This window comes from Camelus ferus, chromosome 5 (assembly GCF_009834535.1).
Source record: "Camelus ferus isolate YT-003-E chromosome 5, BCGSAC_Cfer_1.0, whole genome shotgun sequence".
In the NCBI taxonomy this organism is placed as follows: Eukaryota; Metazoa; Chordata; class Mammalia; order Artiodactyla; family Camelidae; genus Camelus; species Camelus ferus.
This window is the reverse complement of record NC_045700.1, coordinates 74,906,750-74,928,204: the sequence shown is the minus strand read 5'-3', so window position 1 is coordinate 74,928,204 and position 21,455 is coordinate 74,906,750. Positions and strand designations below refer to the sequence as shown.

Below are 21,455 nucleotides of genomic sequence, written 5' to 3'. Positions count from 1 at the left end.
GATCAGGAACCAAACTGCCCCAGTTTTCACCCTCATGGAAACTGTGGAGACACTCCCACTTGATCAGTGATTTTCTTTCTTTCAGAGGAGTTAATGATCAGTGTGTGGAAGTTCAGGTTCTCACCCTATTTGTCAAACTGTCTGAGCTTGAAGGTGCTGGGAAAATGACAAAAGGAAGGAAGCATTTAGATATGTGTCTTCTGAGACGTCATTCATTTTTGATTAGCTGAAGAAGCCAGAAGAAAAAGCTTTCTGGGCAAATAACCAGCTTGCTTTAAACAGAAGAAAGGTATCCTTTTGAATGAAAAATCTAGTTGTGGTTCTATTTTAGCCGAGTCTCTTGTCTATTAAATTCTGGAGGGTGTAGCACGTTTTCTTGGGGCCTATCCGACCTTTGTCCACCAGAACAGGACAGTTGGAGGCGCAGTCGTATCACCGCCTTACTGGAGTGCATCTCAATATTTCTGTGGATGCTCATTCTGGGTGAGGTTAACGTGGGGTGTGCTCATGGCGATTTAAAATCCCAGCATCCACCAACTTGTGCAAACACTTGTTTCACACTCAGGCTTAGAGAATGCAAGAGAATAGAAGGAAAGTTGTGAATCCACTTGTGTGTATTTTAAATAAACCTCAGTACATTTACGTCGATTTTAAGTCTTGTGGACAGTCGATGAGTAGAGACACATCTCATTCTAGTCACAACACCTCAGTGAATGAGAACTGTTGAATTTGGGAAATGTAGCTGAATAGATCCCTGTGGCCTCGGAAGCTCACTCTCTAGGCAGCAACCTGGGTTGCAGTGGAATTGGCCTCACCATCGGCATCATGAGATGTGTGTGGGATGAGGCTCCTGGGGTTGAGCTGGAACCATCTTGTACAGCCCACACTCAGCTCCACCCTGGGTACTTCTGCCCTTCTCGAACCCATGGCCCATCAGTGCGGTGGGCCGTTCAGTCCCCTTGGACTCAGGTACAGATAAGGGATCAACCCTCCTCCCTAAGCCATTCCTCACAAGCTGCCAAGGGTTCTCAGAACCCTCACAAACTGCTGGGGAAAGTCAGTTCTCCCAGTTTTTGTGGCATCAGGATGACTTACTTCTGTGTGTGCTCTGCAGTATTTTCAAGAATGTGCTCATTTTCACTGGGCATAAAGGACACTCTTCAAGGTGATACCTTCTCAGACTCTTGCCCTTACTCTTCAGGACAGTCAGTATTCAGGAATGAGCAGCCACCAAAATTATTTGGTGTGATAAAAAAAATCATTCGGTACATAGTGCCTTTTTTTTTTAATGCTTCCAAGGGAACAATAATAGCTTTATTTATTTTTTATTGAAGTACTGTTTATTTCATAGTGCCTTTTTTTAATGAGCTTAAGAAACAGAGGGAAAAGTTCTAGTACAGTGGATTTAGGTTAAAAGGATACCTACCTTTAAGGAGAAAATGGAATTTTCCCTTAAATGGAAAACACTGGCTTTTAGCTTTCCTCTGCTTTCTTTGACAACAGCTTGTGGCTTCCTCAGACTTGAGTAGCAGAACTGATGGAGCAGATCAGCGGGGGAGTGCCAGGCGGCAGCAACGCGGTGCCAGGCAAGTTAGGATAATTGTGAATCTGCAGGGACTCTTCGTTCCTTGGAGAGTTGCAGGTCTAATTGCCAAAAACAGGAACAGAATCCTAGCCCTGAAGTGGAAGAGACAAGGTCTTTTGAATATGAATGTGGTGACTGCAGTGATTTCTGCAGAAGCAAGAAGTTTGCCCTGAATGTAAAAAGGCTCGTTGCAAAACCCAAGATTTAATTAATATCAGCTCTCTAGATAATGCATCCGTACAGTGTGCAACTTAATTTCTGGAAATGGCCCACACTACCTGGCAGTCATACACCCGACCCTACGGCTGCCCACAGAGCCCTGTCCATCTGGTTGGACTTTTCTACTTCTGCCCCCTGAGGAAGAGAGAAAGCTTTTCTTTCTAGATGTATACAATTCTGTTTGTTTGTTTGTTTTTTTCTTTTTACTGTCTTAAATGCTTTATAACAAAGTCATTTTTTTTCATTTTTCATTTATTTGTTTGTCTCATTTTACTTAGTTCAATTTTTTTCTTTCCCTTTCTTTCTTTTTTTTGTTTTTGGTTGGGGGAGGTAAATAGGTTTACTTATTTATTTATTCTTAGGGGAGGCACTAGGGATTGAACTCAGAACCTCATGCATGTTAAACATGTGCTCTACCACTTGAGCTATACCCTCCCCACTGTGTTACTTCCATTTTAAAGATGAGTATGCTGATGCTTTTAAACATCCTCTTTCAAAAGAGGTTATAGGTTTTGATAGATTTTCCTAGCATATCAGAAATCAATTTAGCAACGTGTTGAAAAAAATGTACCATTGATTAGACTCGATTTTTCATGTCATTCATATAGCTTCTATTTTTTGCAGCTTTATTGAAGTACAATCTATATACAATAAAATCCAATAATGTTAAGTGTATATTTAGAAGAGCTTGACAAATGTATAAAGCCCTGTCACCACTACCAAAACGGACGTACAGAGCACTTCCATCATCTGCAAAGACTTCCTTCATGCCTCTTTTCCTCCTGCCACCCCCAGCCCTGAAGGGACCACTCATCTTCATGCCACTGCAGTCTGCCTTTTTAGAATTTCATATGAATCGAGTTGTATTGCATGCATCCTTTTGTCTCTGGCTTCTTTCACTCAGCTTAATGCTTGTGAGATTTGTCCAAGTCCCGGAGCTTTTTCCTTTTTATTGTTAATGTGTATCAGTAGTTTATTCTCTTTGTGAAATAGTTTTCCATTGTGTGAGTCTACCACGGTTTCTCTGTTTACCAGTTGATGGACATGTGGGTTGTTTTTGATTTGGGGCTATTACAAATAAGCTTCTATGAATATTCCCATAAAAGTCTTGGCATGAATATAAGTTTTTGTTTCCTGTGAATAGATACCTATGAGTGAAATTGCTGAGTCATGTGGTAAATGTTTGTTTAACTTTTTAAAGAACTGCAGTTTCCCAAAGTGGCTCTACCATTTTGCATCCCTCTAGTAACGTATAAAATTTGGTATTATCAATCTTTTATTTTAGTCATGATAGTGGTAATTTATGTGATTTTAATATGCATTTCCCTAATGAATAATAATATTTATCTGAAAAGACCTTTGGATTCATTGATTTTTCTCCTTCTCTTGTCTATTTTCTGATTCACTGATTTCTACTCTTATCTTTTTTCTTCCTTCTGTTTACCTTGGGTTTATTTGATCATCTTGTTTTTTGAGAGTTTCAGAATGTCAGTCTCTTTCTATGGCCCTTTTTTGGTGTGTATATATATATATATTTTATTGGAGTATAGTCAGTTTACAATGTTGTGTCAGTTTATGGTGTACAGCATAATGCTTCAGTCATATACAAACATACATATATTTGTTTTCATATCCTTTTTCATCATAAGCTACTACAAAATATTGAATACAGTTCCCTGTGCTATATGGTATGAACTTGTTTACCTATTTTATATGTATTAGTTAGTATCTGAAAATCTCAAACTCCCAATTTATCCCTTCCCAATCCTTTCACCACTGGTAACCGTAAGTTTGTTTTCTATGTCTGTGAGTCTGTTTCTATTTTGTAAATAAGTTCATTGTCATTCTTTTCTTTCAGATTCCACATGTAAGAGATATTATATGGTATTTTCCTTTCTCTTTCTGGCTTACTTCACTTAGAATGACAGTCTCCAGGTCCATCCATGTTGCTGCAAATGGAATGATTTATTTTTTTCATGGCTGAGTAGTATTCCATTATATAAATATACCAAAATTTCTTTATCCAGTCATCTGTTAATGGACATTTAAGTTGTTTCCATGTCTTGGCTATTGTAAATAGTGCTGCTGTGAACATTGGGGTGCATGTATCTTTTTGAATTAAAGTTCCCTCTGGATATATGCCCAGGAGTGGGATTGCTGGATCATAGGGTGTCTATTTTAAGTCTTTTGAGGAATCTCCATACTGTTTTCCATAATGGCTGCATGAAACTACATTCCCACCAACAGTGTAGAAGGGTTCCCTTTTCTCCACACCCTCTCCAGCATTTATTGTTTGAGGAATTTGAATGATGGTCATTCTGACTGGTGTGAGGTGATACCTCATGGTAGTTTTGATTTGCATTTCTTTGATAATTAGTGATACTGAGCATTTTTTCATGTGCCTATTTGCCATTTGTATGTCTTCATCAGAGAATTGTTTGTTAAGCAATTGTTCTTTTCCTATTTTTGGATTGGTTTCTTTGTTTTTTTCTCATTAAGTTGTGTGAGCTGTTTATATATTATGGAAATTAAGCCCTGGTCAGTTTCATCTTTCACAAATATTTTCTCCCATTCCATAGGTTGTCTTTTTTTTTTTTTGCTTATGGTTTCTTTTTTCTGTACAAAAGCTTGTAAGTTTAATTAGGTCTCATTTATTTATTTTTGCTTTATTTCTGTTGCCTGCATAGGCTGTCCTAGGAGAACATTGCTAAGACTTATGTCAGAGAATGTTTTGCCTATGTTTTATTCTAAGAGGTTTATAGTGTCTTGTCTTATGTTTAAGTCTTTAAGCCAGTTTATTTTTGTGCATGGTGTGAGGGAGTGTTCTAACTTCATTGATTTACATGCAGCTGTCCAGTTATCCCAACACCATTTGATGAAGAGACTGTATTTACTCCATTGTATGTTCTTGCTTCTTTGTCAAAGATTAATTGACCAATATTTGGTCTTCTTAATTCTTAAATTGGTTGCTTAGTATGAAAGCTTTAGATCTTCTTTCTTTTCCAGTAAAACTTTTAGTATTATAAATTTCTTACCAAATACTGCTTTAGCTGTCATATTACATAAATTTTGCTATGGCGTGTATATGTGTGTGTGTGTTTTAATTGAAGTATAGTCAGTTACATCATGTTTGATGTATTGAATGTATTGATGTATTGAATGTATACAGTCAATTTCTGGTATACATCATGTTTCAGTCATACATATACATACATCTATTTGTTTTCATATCTTTTATCATTATAGGTTACTATAAGATATTGAATATAGTTCCCTGTGCTATACAGAAGAACTTTTTATCTAGTTTGTATATAGTTGTTATATATTGTTTTTATTTTTATTCACTTCAAAGTATTTTCTTTTTATTTTGTTTTATTTAGAAGTATGTTGCTTGATCCAGATATTTGAGGATTTTCCATATATTTAGAAAACTGATTTATTTCCTTCCATTATGGTCAGAGACATGTTTTTGTTTTCAATTCTTTTAAATTTATTGATAGTTATTTTAAGCCCAAAATCTGATGTTTCTTCTTGAATGTTCCATATATAGTGAAAAAAATGTGAATTCTGCTGTTTCTGGGTGGAGTGCTCTGTACATATGTCAGTTAGGTCAAGTTGATGATAGTTTTTGGTTACTGCTGCATCCCAAGTACCTAGAACTGTCAGTTCTCTAAACATGCTTGTTGTGTGAATGAATAAATGAGTGAATACATAACCTATATCATGACTATGATTATTACTTTTATCCTCCACTCAGAATTTTAAACATTGGGCTGGTTGAAGAATAATCTCAAATCTTAACTACTGCCTCCATCTTACTAGCATCCAAACCATCTCCTATGAGCAGTAAGTTGAAAAGCCATTTAGATCTTACTTTCTCCCTTTTATGTCATTTCTAAATCTATCACTGCAGGATTTATTGCATATCCTTGGTTATTTAAACTTCAAGAGATTGCTGATCATCTCTTTCTAGGTGTAAACTACCTTTCAGTAATGTTCTGAAAGAAAGTATCCAGAAGAAAAAACATTACATGTATTTAAGGAGAGTCAGCACAAATTTGATTCAGGCTGGACCGCTGAGGATGGGGAGGGGAGGGGGCCAGGAGGAACAGAGATGGTGGCACTGCCATTTTTATATCATAAGTATATTCTTTAGTGATTGCAATTTTTTTTATTATATTCTTTCTTTACAAACCTTTTCTTTCTTTGCCTGACTCTTTTAAAAGAGAGATTAGTCATATTTGTGGCCAAGGAATAAAAACTGTAGTAACTACAATCAGGATGATCAGTCTTTTTATAGTAGCCTCACAATTTCCCCCTAAAGCTATATTTCATATTTATTTCTTTTCAAACTTCAGGCAAATCAACATTAATTTTATTCTGGGACTTTTACAACATCCTTGAAATTACTGTAGATACATGGCTTCCTGGATTGGGATTGTAACTGCTTTGTAACTGTGAAAACTATTAACTAGAGTTAGGATTTGTGTAGTCTCCAGAAGTGGTGGGAGAGTTAGATACTTCTTAATGAATGCATCTAAATTAATCCACATAAATTTTGTGCATTTTTAATGTCCAGCTCTACTTTCTGTCATTTCAGTTGTCTGAGAGACTAATAACTTTTTCTTTTTTTTCTTTTTTAACTCCAAGGAAACCTTGATAGAAATCAAGTCTGGCCAGTTTTGTTGGTTCTTGCCTTCAGTATAAGTACTATCTTTAAAATCATAGAGTCCTGCTTGCTCGTCTGAGGTATTGCTAATTAGGCCAAAACATGTCTTAGCCTGAGAATTTATCTGTATAATTTTTAGTTCTAATATGTAAGAAAGCTTGCCAAGAGAATACTATGTGTGGGTTTTTTTTTTTTTTTTTTTTTTTTTTTTTTTTTTTGGTTAAACCTATTGAAACTAATTTACCACAATTCTTTGTAAAAACTTTCCTCTCTCTCCCTGAAATATTTTAATTAGGGACTGCGCTAAGTGTACAAACATTAACTTGACATTCTCTGGTCTTTATCTCATGGTCTCCTACACTTTCCTCCTCAATATTTCTTCTTTTATTACTCCCACAGGTTTCTACAACCCCAAAGGGATTCTTTGTGGCTTGTTGTTAGATAATCAGGAAGAATGATTCTGCTCTGGTACAAATGAGAATCATTCCATAGCCAACAAGAACTGCTCTGTTTTGAGAGCCTGAGAATGAAGCCATTAGTCACAGCTTTGGGGACCGGCACTGCCCCACGTAGGCCCCTTGTGGGGACGGTTACTGGAAGAAGTGGGTTGTGTGGGGACTGAGGCAACAGAGACCCAAGCTACCATTCCCCAGGCCTCTACGGTGCCCAGTGCTTCACTCAGCTAGAAGACCGGCTCGAACCCCGATCCCACTGCTACCAAGAGGAGGAAATATGGGCTTTCCTTGAAAAGTGGCTTTTAAGTCATAGTGCAGATCTACAGTACTATGGGTCACTATGTGACCTATACTTAGGAATTCAGCTGGGGTGTTCCAAGATGGGCCCTTGAGTCCCCAGTGCCAGCCTGATTTTGAAAAACCTTTCACTTCTGAGTGTGCTTTCATTCTGAGGCTGCACAAGGCCACTGACCTGTTCTGGCTTTAAGTGGGAAAAGCACCTCTTCCTCAGGGGCAGGTGAGTGCAGCCCTGTGCCAGGCAGGGCACTTTGCTTGCCCAATGTCCATGTGTGGTGGCAGCCTGCACAGGTGTGTATGTGTCTGCCCCGTGGCTACATCAGTGACCGTTACCCTAGGGCCATTCCTGGCAGGAGATGGTCTGTTCTGGCCATCTCTTGAGATCACACCTCTGAATTGTGGTAGTGAGCAGTTACTGAGAAGTTACAGGACAGATGAATCTGGCAATCATCACGATTGCTGCAGAGAAAGGGCCTAAGGTGTGGAGAGAAATCATGTCTGCTCTTTTTTTTTTAACCTTCTAGCTTAAACTTCTCTGTCTCAGAGAGGTCTTCCATTGTCAACCCATCTATAGTGTCCCATGTTTATTCTTCTTACATGCGACAATGATTATATTTGTGTTTATCTTGCTTATTACCTATGTTTTCAACTATCTCCAGGAGGTGTTCACAAATACAGTCCCAACACAAAGCTACTACTTGATACAGAGTTGGCATTTAATAAATATTCGTTGAGTGAAGGGTAGTCTTTATCAACCTCCGACCGTGTCAAGGGTGGGAAGTATGAGGGTGATAAAACAATGAGGACCAACGGTGAACTGCAGCTCCTGATCAAAGGAACACAACCTGTTTGATATCGTGCACTACCCAGGCTTTCCTTGGCTCTGCCACCTTTTTACAGCCAGGAGGAGGTGCCGAGCGGTTGCTGTTTCATTGTTTTTAGCTGACATTCACTGAGAATGCCATGTGCTTTCTTTACATACATTATGTGGTCCAACATGCACAACAATTACCTATGAAGAAGGTATAATTATTATTCTCCACTTTACACATAAGGGAACTGAGTCCTGGGAAGGGGGTGGTGACTGCATAATTAACATAATAAACAAAAGTATCAGGACTTAAACCCAGGTCTCTCCGACCCCAAATATCACACCCTTAAACATTATTCAGCATGCCTTTATCTCCAACACAGTGAGCTGGAGCAAGAGATGCAAATACAAGCACCGAGCATGGACTCGCTGAGCAAGGTCGAATGGCCCAGTGTGCATTTGGTCTTTCCAGATGGTGGAGGATTTCTGGTTCTGCCTGTGACCTAACCTAGCAAAACCACAGCCTCCACGTTTATTATCTTATTTTGCTTCCTTGCTGGTGTTTACTCTCCACACTCTGGGGAGAGCTATCTACCACTTGGTTTCCATATCCCGGGGCCAAATGCAGGTTTTTCTCACCCTCAACAAAGCACAAAGGGTGTGGTTACATAGCTCAACAGCAAACAATGCACAGTGTCTGGTAGGATTTTTTTTCCCCCAAATTTTAATGATCCTTTAAAATTGCAACCTTCTCCGCCTTTCAGGTTTAAAATTGCTGTGCCGGTGGCCCCCGAGGCTTGGCAGTTTGGGAAGGTCAGCCCCTTCCATAGCGCCATAGGCAACAGCTCCTTGAGCCTTATAGCACAAATGCTGACTACATTTTCTCCTTCCAATAATCAAAGAGTTCTTCATAACCAATTTCATACATATCTATGCTTTATATTCTTTTATACCTACTTGCCGGGTAGACCATTATGATAATTATGTAAGATACATATAACATTTCAATATATACTGATAGCATTATAACTTTTAAAATTTGTTATTTAAACACACGTGTGAAGGCCTAGGTGACAGGGCAGAAATAAAGGTAAATAAGCCTTTAACCAAGAGGTTAAAAATCTAATTGTGATTATTTATAACAAGACCCAGATATAATGGAATATTTTGATCTTCTGTTTCAAATCTTAATATCCTGCTTCCCTTTATGAACCAACCTGACACAGGGACCTCCTCCTCACAGGATCTGCACTTCCATCGCTGTGTGCTCTGGTGATGGTTTGGTAGTTCAGCTGTATAGAAGAGGCATGGGCAGAGAGTAGGGGACAGAGGAGCACGCGGGGTAATTCAGTTCCCTTCCTCTGTCTCTGCCTCCCTTGACCCAGCAAATGAGAAAATTTAGTCAGCTCAGCCGGTGACTTTCCCAGGTCTGAATGTGGGCTGACATGGAGATATATACTCCAGTGATTCCCCGAAGTTTTTATGATTGTGTGTACTACGTAGATATGGCTGAAGACAGAATTAGGTTTAAGCTGCATTTTATTTCATAAGCTGGTGAAAGTTTCAATTCGTGTATTTTAATTCCCCTTGGTTACTGTCCATCCATGCTAGGCAGAAAGTATTTAAAATGGCAAAACACTTCTGTCTGCATCTGAGGGCTACACCACCAAACATTAAGAATGATTCATCTTTCAGGAAAAAATGGTGGAAAAATAGAGCTATTTCAGGGAAAAAAATCATTAAAATTTCTTATGCTGCTGCAATTTGAAAGACAACTATGCTACTTCTCCTTATATTGTTTGTGGTCACTATACCCATTATATCTTAATGATGTGAAATCAGGATGAAGATGTCATTGGAGACAATTTTTCTCTCCACGAGAGAAAAAGAGACTCCAAGCAAGGCAAGCAAATGATTTCAGTTCAGCCAACATATATCAGAAGCCTAGGACCAGGCGAGGTGCTGGAGGCAGAGAGTACAGAAAGTTGGAGAATCTTAGTGGGGAGATAAGACAGTACACAAATGACTTTATTAAAGAGTAGGACGATGATTTAAATGAGAGAGGAGGCTGCAGCTGGTGGTGGCCGTGGGAGGAGAGTACTGCGGTGACAGGAGGCCTGTATGGTATCATTTCAGTTACAAATTCCTCCAGACGTGGCCTCCTTGAAGGTAGTACACAGAACTGGATCAAGTGTCACTGGTTTCTGGCTGAGGCATTATGTCTCTCCCACTCTCATGTCTCCCTTCCAGCCCCACTCCCCTCACCAAGAGATAAGAGCAGTGGAAGGGAAAATACTTTCCTGGCTCTTCAAATGCAAAATGTATTGTTTGGCCGAGGGCCAATCAGGTAGACAAACTATTCACAAACTATAGTCAGGATAAGGGCATAATTCACGCTATGAGAAAGCGACACAAACCTTTTGAGATTCCAAAGCAATCACTCACTGGAATAAAAAAATCGGAGGAGGAGTGTGGAAAGCGGAAAAGCCAGGATGCGTGTGTTGCCAGTTTTATATAGTCATGGTGTTACAAAAGGATCTGTCCAGAAGACCTTGTTTTATTTATTGAATCCAGTAATCACACTGTCCTGAAACTTTTGGATGCAAGCACAGAAATAAAGGGATTCATGAAGTCAGACTTGCACTTGACAGGAAGTAGTAAAGAATGCCAATTTAATCTCTGCTACCTGGGTAAGTCCTAAGGGGAGGATGAGCTCATGAGTGTGTATACACATCATTATAAGGCTGAATTAAAATGCATTAAATATGGAAGTCGGATATAAGCCCCTGAGGGTAATACAACATAAAAGAATAGTTGAACAACCTGCAGCTTTAAAATGGGGGATCCTAAGAGCCTCGCTGGCTGGGGAAAACAGTTAACTACTCACTCCTCAAGGAAACACCTATATCGAGCTTGGGTTTTGAAAACCTTAGCACTCCAACAGATCTAAATGAATGTAAATTTAGGGGGAGGGCCTTCCTTTACCCTTGCTTTTGTGGTCTCCACAGCCTCTGGACCCTCGGACCCTACAACTCTTACCTGCATTGGACTGAGCTGAAATAAAGAGGAAACGATCCTAAATCATCCATTGAAATCTTCTTGAAAGGGTAAGTTTCATTTATTTACCATTTTAAAAAAATGGTATAGTTACTTAGCAAAGTATATGCTGTAGGCTAAAGAGCTGAACGTTCATTTTACTATTTCATTTTGGGGTGACATTGTCTTCAGTGGTACAGGGATCAGTACAGTGAGTGACAGGTATGCCCCCTCCCTCACCCCACACACACCAGAAGTGTCACCATTCGAGGCGTGCCATGCTATAAACCTTGGCATATTAATGAACTGGCATCACTAGGGGACTCAACGGGGACCAAAAGTTAAAACTTTGAAGACTTTAATATAGAATAAGGTGGCTGCCAATCAGAAGGGAGAAATATGTAATTTCATACAAAGTAATAGAAAAAAATGTGATTTAAAATTGATAATGCTGAGACTATGGAAAGCATTAAAAATGGAGAAGCAGGAATAGGGATGAGGTTTATGTGCAAAGACAGATTAGTTTAAAACCATAATGTGGACAAGGGGCTTTTTATGCAGAAGTCAGCTGAAGATTCTCAAAAATAACCCAAATAATTGAAAGGAGGTATTTGGTCCAAAATTAAAAAAAAAAAAAAAAAAAAAAAAAAAAGAAGAACCAATGTAGACATTCTTTTTGACAGAGAATGACTACTCTATAAAATTATGGAGAACCACAAAAGTAAACAGTGAGAGTCAACATTTTGAATAATGAAGAAAACATTTATGCTGCATGGGGATACATTGTTAAAATTTCAGGAAAGTCTGCTTACTGTAATAACTAACATAAAAAAATTAGGAAGACACAATCTAGAAAGAAGGAAACACTGATTTGTTTCTTATAATCTCAGAAATGGACCTCACCAGACATGTTTATAGTTAATGGAGATTCACTGATTATTTAAGAGTGGGTTTAGGGTCACAGGCAGATTCATCCTAGAGAATTCTAAGGCAGAAACACAGCAGCCACACACCTGAAAACCTGCATAATTCTATCTGAAAGACAAATGAGCCTCCAATAGTGAAAGAAGTCCTTTTATTCTATGGTATAACTTTAAATTCTTAATTACTCAACCTCCAGCAAACTGAGAATCCCACTAGTAAAAAGTAAATAACAAAGCACGCCACCTTTGAATTCTGCATGTGTTTAACTGCAAAGAATCATTAACAATACAGCAGCTAAAGACCCAGGTACAATTCTTTCAGTAACAAATTCTGACTTAATTTAAAAGTAAATAAACTGATTTCAGACTATAGGTTCCAGAAGGAATAAGGCATTTAGAATTTAAATCTTGTTCAGTGCTTTTTTGTTCCTCCACAGAGAGAAACTAAAATGAAATGGGGAAGAGAAGTCCTGTAAAGAAAAAGTATTGAGTCAGCTTTTGGATTCTTTGGTGTAAAGAACTGGTCATCAGAGTGAAATTTTACTAGTAATTGGGTTTTAGTCTGCTCATTTAGCTTCCACCCTGTATAAGCAGAATATCTTGTATTTGCTTGTTCTTGTCTTCGAAGTGACTTCATGTTTAGGGTCAGTTTTACCATGAAAGGCTTTGTGCTTGCTTATTATTCCTGCTATAACAGAAATATTAGCCAATATGCCTTTAAAGCTTAAAGGTGAGCAAATGTAATTCGGTATCTAAGTTTTTAGATTCTTTTGATTATGTTATGACTCGGCATTTAACTGTCCTTTTTACTAACTTCATGTTTTACTTAAGTGAGTAAATTTTGTTTTTTTCTGCAGTTATTAGAAAACCTAATGACAATTTTGTAGATGCTTATAGATACTTTGAGAAAGTATGTTGTTTGAGTACGTAACTTAAAAAAAAACAGTATTTCATGTGCACCCACTTAGAAGAATGCACCTAGCACATCGTGGTTTATTCTGTGCCACAGAAAAAGATGAGTAATTAGCCTTTGTCCTCAAGGAGATTACCATCTCTTTTAGCTGATTTAATTTACCATTTACGCTTTTTTCATAGGATGATAGGTTATTTATGCTCCGTGTGTATTAAGTAGGCATCTAGCCTGAGCAGTCATGATATAAAATGATGTTGGAGTCAGATGGACCTGGGCTTGAGCCCTGGCTGTGCACAGTTAGGACTTCTGTTCCTTGAAGCCTGAGATTTCCACTTACAAAATGGAGGTGCTAATTTTAGGCTTACAGAGGTGTCAGGAGGGTTCAATGTGATAATACATGTAAAACACCTGTGAGCTATACATCACCTACATTTTTAGCGCCACCCCTCTTCCCCCCATCCACATTATTTAAATGAAATGGTCAGGTTTAGTGTCGTCCATAATTTTCTCCATTAATTTTCGTCTAGGATTTTTAAAAGCATTTCCTAGGTGCAGCCAGGTTGTAACTGGCGGTACTTTGGGTGGTTGATGGTGGCACTCTAATTGTTTAAAGTTCAAAGACAATGCGGGAATGCCAGGGCAGGAGGCTGGATCCAAGCCACAACCCTTCACACATTGGTCACCAGTTACAGCCTCCACTATTAGAAATGATGGCTGGGGCTGGGAGTGCTCAGACGGAGAACAAGAGAAAAGGATACATCGTGTCTCTAAAAAGTCTAAGTGGCTAAGGAGATATGGATTTGTTTTTGCCAGGAGTTTTTTTTTTTTTAAAGAAAAGCCCATAACTTGTATCAATAGAGTCTGACTAGAAATAAATATTGGAGTTTCTTGCCCTCCTGCTCCCAACCTACCAGATCCATTCTGTGGTTTTTCACAGAGGGAACACAAAGGAAAGTCCTTTCATTCCTGGGCAGCCCTTCTTCCCACAGCCCTCCCTCCTTTCCCATTCTGTTGAACCCTATTTAACCATAAAGAAAGCAAACTTGAGGCCAAACTTTAATTCTCTACCTGAAACGCAGAGAGTTGGTTTCCTCTTTAAACTCCTGGTCGCTCTTTACAACAATTTTCCATCTAAAGAGAATTAGATTGCTCCCTACAATGACTGAGGAGACAGAAGGGTGACCCTAATCAAGAAATTCTGAGATTTAACTGAAGTTCTCAAACCCCACTAGTTTAGGGGGGAGACTTTATCATTCTTGACTTCTCCTTTTTCCACATTCCATGCCTAATGATCTAGGGAACCTCAAAAAGAAAAACAAGTTGGTCATTTCCCCATCCTCTATGTGATGGGTTATTTTTCTGTATATGTGTGTGTGTGTGTGTGTGTTTTAATGGGACTCTCCTTCACTTTTGTTGAACCTGCTGGCATTTTGGTGGAGACTTTCTAACTTGTTTTTTCTTCCTCCACTGTGAATTTTCTTTTAATTTCTATTAAGAACATTTTAGTTGCAAAATAACATACCCCCAGTAAAATGCACAAATCTTCAGTGTGTAGCTCAGTGACTTTTTGTAGAAGGCTGTACCTGTATACTTCAGCCAGAACAAGCTCTTAGGACGCTTTCAGCACTCAAGGAAGGCTCCCTGGGGTCCCTTCCCAGTCAGTAACCCCTCCATGGAAATCACTCTTCTGACTTCTAAATTTTGCTTGATTTTGAACTTCATATAAACAGAACCATTACTGTGTACTTTTTGGTATATGGTTTGTTTTGATCAAAATTAAGTCAATGAGATACATTCATATTGTTCCTTGTATCAATAAGTTGTTCTTTTGTTATATGGTATTTGGTTGTGTGGCTATGCCACAGTTTATCTTTCCCTGTTGATGATGAGTATTTGTGTCGTTTCCACTATTTGGCTGTTTTAAGTAAAGCTACCTTGAACCATCTCCACTGTGGATTCTTAATTTTCTCCAGGCCCCCTCTTTGTAGGATTCTAATGAATAGAATTGTGGAGAGGATTTACAGGCATCAGTTAATCTTGTTACAGGTTAATTCTTCAGGTTGATTTTGTACTAGAATTTAAAAGACATCAAAATCCTGTTTTTCAAACTAAAAGAAAACAAAAAGAGAGAGAGAGGGAGGGAGGAAAGAAGAAAAGGCAGAAGAGAGGAAGGGAGAGAGGAAGGAAGGAAAGAAATGTACAGGCATGTTGGTAAAAAACCTTAAACTCATAATTTCCACTTTATAGAGGTATTTGATCATCTTAATTTGCAATAGCTAAGTAAGTAATGCTTACATGATTACAGACTTCTTTACCTCACTTTTGGAAATACTCCATGCCCTCTGGAGATTATTTAAAGAGCTTCTACATATCCCTCCAAGATGTGATAAAATCACGTGTTAAGTGCAAGTTCCAGAGTCAAGTTCACTAGGAAGATTCGTTGACTTTGAGTATTTTTTCTAAACGGTTTTTTTTTTTTTTAACTGCACAAGGTCCAAACACTTGAACAAATCCCAGAGAGATTAAAGAAAGCAGTGAAATGCTGTTTTACGTACTCACTGTTTTAGGAAGCTCACTGCTGACTCCTATCTTTTGATTCCTTATTCCACTTCCGCTAGATCTTACTGCTTTCATTGTTAACTTAACTTGCTTCCTCCAACGTGGAAAGCCATCAGACATTCAAGTTGGTTCTTTTGAGCCCTAGAATCAACTGCATTAATAAGTTATCTAGACAATTACCTAAACACCATCCCTTTTCAGTGTTTATATAGAGATCATCTAAGAAACTGGTCAAATAAAATACCCAGTGCATGGTAATTAGCAAATTATTTGCTCAACAGTTTATTATTTTATTGCAGAGATTTTCCTTCCTATCATTAAGGATAGTTTTTCTTGTGTGTTCATTTTGGGAATGTTGACTTACTTTCAGTTGTATTCTTGTTCTGTTGTGGGAAAATAGACATACTCTTTGTAACATCATCAGTCAATGTTTGAAATTAGATTATAGTCATTTTCAATTAAGTTCATGCTGGATGAAGTTTGAGAGGCTTCGAGAAATCCAATTATATCTAGCCGTAGAACCTTTGAAGAGAAGCCACTTGGTACTGCAGAATAAATTGCAAACAAAATGAAAATGGTGACAAATGGCTGGGCAAACATGGCAAGCCAAGTACTGGACACCAACTCAAACCAAAAAGAGTTAACCTAAGGAAAAAAAAACAACTTGTCAATTTCAGGGTTTTAACAATCACAGGTAGGAATTTAAAATAGGATTAGAATTTACCTATGACATTTCCCCTCTGCATTTAGGGTTGAATGAAGCTTCTATGATGAGTATTTTGCCTCACCACTCATTTGCTGTAAGCAGTTTTATTTAAAGACAGAATGGAAAGTATATAGGCCAAAATTGAGAGAGAAGAGATAAATATTTTTGTTGGAGGGCGATGGCCATAGAACTACATTAGATAATAAGCATAGAAAAGGTGTGGCATTTGTGACATTGCTTGGAAGGACATTTTTGAGTCTCCTGTGTCTTTAAAAATCACGTCAGCAGCCATTTCTGGGAAAGAGTTCTCTGTCCTCAGTGACATCCCAAGGCTGACTTTCAGGCTTTCCTTAAAACGTGCTTTGTATTAACCTGTCAGGGAATAGCCCTTGGTTCCCTTGGTTCACTCTGGAGTTTTGGGCTCAAAAAAAGGCTGGAGTGATACAATTATAAATTGTGATTCTTTGGGGGGTAGGGTATAAGCTCAGTGGTAGAGTGCATGCTTAGCATGCATGAGGTCCTGGGTTCAATCCCCAGTACCTCCATCAAAAGTAAATAAATAAACCTAATTTCCTCCCCCTAAAAATAAAGTCTTTAAAAAATGTGATTCTTAAAAAAAAATGCTCTAGCAAGAGCTGGTTTTAAATTCCTCCGATAGCATTTAACTTGTTAAAGTTTTGCGTTCAACAGTGATGATCGGCTCAGTGTTACAGAGGAGAAACCTGTTGATGCAGCTCCTTTAAGTGCTACGGGTTTCAAAACAACTCTGCAGATAGCACACATTCCTGTGGTGGGAGGCAGAGGGCGAGCCGTGAGCCTTTCCCATTCATTCAGAGAAGGAGAAAGGGACTGAACTTACCTCCCAACAGGTGAAGTTAAGCCTGTCCTGTAAGTGGATTGATTTGTTCTATAAATCGAAGTTCTGTTCGCAAGGGCATGAGCAGTATATTTTCTCCCCGGGCACCCTTCTGTTCTCCCACCTCCCCCCTCCACCCCCAGCCCCCTGCTGGGAAAATATTTATTTCTTGTTCAGAGACGCCTTTCTTCCTCCTTGATGATAGTATTTCTTTTTTCTCTTCTTAGCTCAAAAGGAGAATTTTTTTTCCCTTTTGTTCTGTCTGTGTGCCTTGCCTGTTACATTACACTGTTTCTCTTTTCTTTTTGTTACTGTGCTCCTGCACATCTTACAAATGTGAGCTTTGTATCAAAACAAAACAAATGCATGCTCTAAAATAATAAAGGGGTAGTACAGCTGTTCTCAGTGATTATACTCTTTGAGCCTTTAAAATTTTGAGTGCTGAGAAATTTCTTTTAAAAACGATAAAAAAAACTTGTCACAGAAACTCATTTTGCGAAGTTTGTTATTTTTTGCTCTGATGGATTGTTTATAAAAATACCCAGTGTGTTTCAGAAATAATTCTGTGTGGTTTAATTCAGTGGAGGTTCAAGAGATTGAAGGTTTAAACTGATTTCTCATTTGCAACTAATCTGTATATTTATCCATAGAGTGATTTTATATAGTACTTTAGCAGAGGTAGGTAGAAACATTACTCAGTGCAACAAATTAAAAAAAAAAAATCACATAAGGGTTGTGGGAACCAGAGAAAATGGTTGCTGATACTTAACTATTCTTTGAAAGCCACTTCTTAGTATTGCCATTTAAAATGTTGTAACTGTTGCCAAACTCTTTAGCAAAGTAGAGAGACACCTTCCAAGGTGTGTCTTGGCCTGTTCTGAACTCCTCTCCCTCCCTTTGTTTGGCCCCCAATCTCAGCAGTCCCTGATATTCAAAGACAAGCTACTGAGCTGCTGACAGTGCCGAGCTGGAGCCACGAGCTGTTCTGACTCATGCACACTTTTATCTTCTGAGATCATTCATTTTAGGAGCAATGACATCAGTTTTCCAGGAGGCTGGCTGACTGGGATTACCTCCGAAGGAATGAAGTGAAAGGACTTGGAATAGCACCTGACACACAGTAGGAGCTCGATAAGCATTTGTTGGATAAAAGTCTTCAGCTCTTTCTAGTTCCGCTTTCGGGCCACTTATATTTCTAACCAGATCACGAGGCAGCAAGTTTTCTTTGTTGCTGGTGTTGCAATTATAACCCTGGCTTCAAAAATATTAAGTGACTTGATCTTGCCCATTAAGTAGATAAGTTTTACTCTAGCAGTGCAAGCCTGCTGAACCATCGTGGCTTTACTTTCTGTAGGCCCTTTAAATTTTGCTTAAGGGGGATGGGAGGGAGGGTCCTCCAAAATCCCCCTCCATCCGCCTGAGTGAGAGCAGATTTAGGGACTGAACTTTGCCCTTTGATGTTGTTAACAGGGATGGTTTAGCTGCTCAGAAAATTTAAGTAAATACCAACAACCCACATTAAAAAACTTCTGCCTTAAAACAGTCTAAGCTTTGGACAGACTGCACTAGTCACCATTCCCTCTCCAGCAAACTGGGAGACCCCAGTCACCTTTTGATGGCTTCCTCCGGATTTCAGTTATTTGTGTTGTTGTCAGCAGTGTAATTGGAAAACTTAGAACATCTACAACTCGAGGGCGAGCCTTCTCCCAGACAAAGGCTGATGCTTCTTACTGAATGGCCACTCCCTCGGAAAAGGACAAAGAGCAGGTCTTCTCAGACTTCACAGCGTACGCAGGATTCTGATTCTGTAAATCCAGGACAGGGCCTGGATTCTGCATTTTTAACAGGTCACAGGTGGTAAGGGCTCTGCTGGTCCATGTGGTTGTTATCCGGGCAGTTGTTTAAAGCTGCAGGTTCTGGGTTCCTCCTCCATTTCACCCTCCCACCCCCTCCCTCACCCCCGTTTCTCATTGAATCCATCTGAATTATGGCCTGAGTGTGGGCATTTTTTAAAATCCCCCAGGTGATGCTAATATGCAGCCAAGTTGAAGAGCCTCTAGACCTTGTTTTTAACTGGTTTCCACTTGTAAATCCGTTCCCTCACATGTATCACCTGCCTGGCCCCTGTAGATGTTTGATTTTCTGCATTAAATACCCTGCCCCTTCTTGAAGAAATCACATCAGTCTTTCAAAACCCCTTTTCAAATATCACTGCATTTTCCAGATATATATTTAGAAAATTCTCCCAGCAGTCACCTTGCTCTATATCCCACACAACTTTATTTGTAACTCCTAAGGCAATGACCACATTCTGCCTTCTAATTATACGTGTATTTATCTTAACCTCTGTCGTTGCTAGGCAGATGCTGTCTACCACTTTTATCTTTCCCTGTGGTTTCCCAAGATGTGCCCCCACACAGCGCCCTGAGCATGCCTTCCTCTCTGCCTCAAGGAGTGTCTCAGTCAAATGAGAGAGACATCTCCACAGATGTTTTACAAAAGTGAATGCAAGAGTTCATCTGAGGCTTGAGGGAATCTGAACTTTTCCAAATTGGAAAGAAAGTCTTTCTTTTTTTAAAAAATGGAAAAAAAAATTTGTGGGGAGGTCATTAGGCTTATTTTTTTTACTGGAGATACTGGGATTGAGCCCTGGACCTCATGAATGCTGAGCACGCACTCTACCACTGAGCTGTACCCCCTGCCCCTGGGAAAGAAAGTCTTTTTGATGAAATGATTAAGATCTGAAGCATATATATCTAGGTGGAGGTGGGGAATAAGGGTAAATAACATTACGGACAGAGAAAACTGTAGCATTTGAATGATTTTTTAAGTAAATTAAAATGTTTTCAATAAAAAAATCTTACTACCCCGATCCTCCATCCACCCAAGTGCCAACTATTATTAGTGTCTGGTGTATCCTTTCAGTCTCTAAGCATATTCAAGCAAATGCACACTAAGCATTGTATTTTCACCTCTGAACTTTGCTTTTCCCTCTTAACAACTTACCCTGTTTTTCTTCTCATTTCGTTACAGAGAGATCTTCCTTATTTTTCATAAGAAAACACTTGTTTTAAAGCTGAACTTTATTCTATCATGTGCATTTATTAACTAGTACGTCCCCAATAGTTGGGTTGCCTGCAATATTTTGCTATTGCAAACTGTGCCACAATATTGTACTTTAGACATTTTTCACATATGAAAGTATATCTGTAAGATCATTGACCAGGAGATAAATTGTTGATTCATGAGCATATGTATTTGTAATTTTGAGAAGTATTGTTAGATTGCCTTCCATCAGTATTGTATCATTTTACGTTCTCACCAGAAATGTGAGACCCCTTTTCCCTACTGCTTCCTCAATATTGTGTTATCAAACTTTTTGATGTTTTTCACATCTAATAGGTAAAAATAATGATTTCTTAATAGTTTTAATTTGGATTTCTCTTATTATTACTGAAATTGAACATCTTATGATCTGTTTAAGAGCCATTTATATTTTTTTCTGTAAATGTTCTGTTTTCTTATTCCTTGCCCCTTTAAATTTTTTTATCTTTCTGCAATCTTTATTTTTCAAATTTTAAAAAAATTTTATACAATTTTTAAAGGTTACCTTCCATTTAGTTATTACAAAATATTGACTGTATTCCCCATGTCACTCAATACATCCTTAAGCCTATCTTACACCCAGTAGTTTGTATTTCCCACTCCTCCACCACATATTGTCCCTCATCTGCCTACTGGTAACCACTAGTTTGTTCTCTGTATCTGTGAGTCTGCTTAATTTTTGCTATATTCACTAGTTTGTGGGTTTTTTTTTTTTTTTAAGATTCCATATATAAGTGATGTCATACAGTGTTTGTCTTTCCCTGTCTGACTTACTTCACTTAACATAATGCCCTCCAAGTCCATGCATGTTGCTGCAAATGGCAAAATTTCATTCTTTTTTATGGCTGAATAGTATTCTGTTGCACGTGTGTGTGTGTGTGTGTGTGTGTGTGTGTGTGTATCACATCTTCTTTATCCGTTCACCTATTGATGGACATTTAGGTTGCTTCCATATCTTGACAATTAAAAATAATGCTGCTGTGAACATTGGGGTGCATTATCTTTTTAAATTAGTGTTTTTATTTTTTCCAGATACATATCCGGGAGTGGGATTGCTGGGTCATATGGCAGTTCTAATTTGGGTTTTTTGAGAAGCCTCTATATCATTTTCCATAGTGGCTGCATCGATTTACATTCCCACTAACGTTGCACTAGGGTTCCCTTTTCTCCACATCATCACCAACATTTGTTTTTTGTGCTCTTTTTGTTGATTGCCATTCTGACAGGTGTGAGGTGATGTCTCATTGTGGTCTTGATTTGCATTTCTCTTCTTGCCCATTTTTATATTGGGTTGTTGGTAATTTTCTTATTGATTTCTAAA

General features: G+C 38.6%; 1 protein-coding gene across 4 annotated transcripts in view; it reads left to right on the top strand.

Moving 5' to 3' along the window:
• The window catches only part of SLC39A10 (solute carrier family 39 member 10), a 120,250-nt gene that overhangs the window by 13,466 nt on the left and 85,329 nt on the right, over positions 1 to 21,455 (top strand). For 2 of the 4 annotated variants that reach the window (XM_032480143.1, XM_032480144.1), the window contains exon 1: positions 10,865 to 11,143. The gene's annotated coding sequence lies outside the window, so the exon portion shown is untranslated. Of the gene's footprint in view, positions 1 to 10,215; positions 10,727 to 10,864; positions 11,144 to 21,455 lie in introns of those variants that run through there. The other 2 variants (XM_014552480.2, XM_014552479.2) reach the window with 2 other exon arrangements.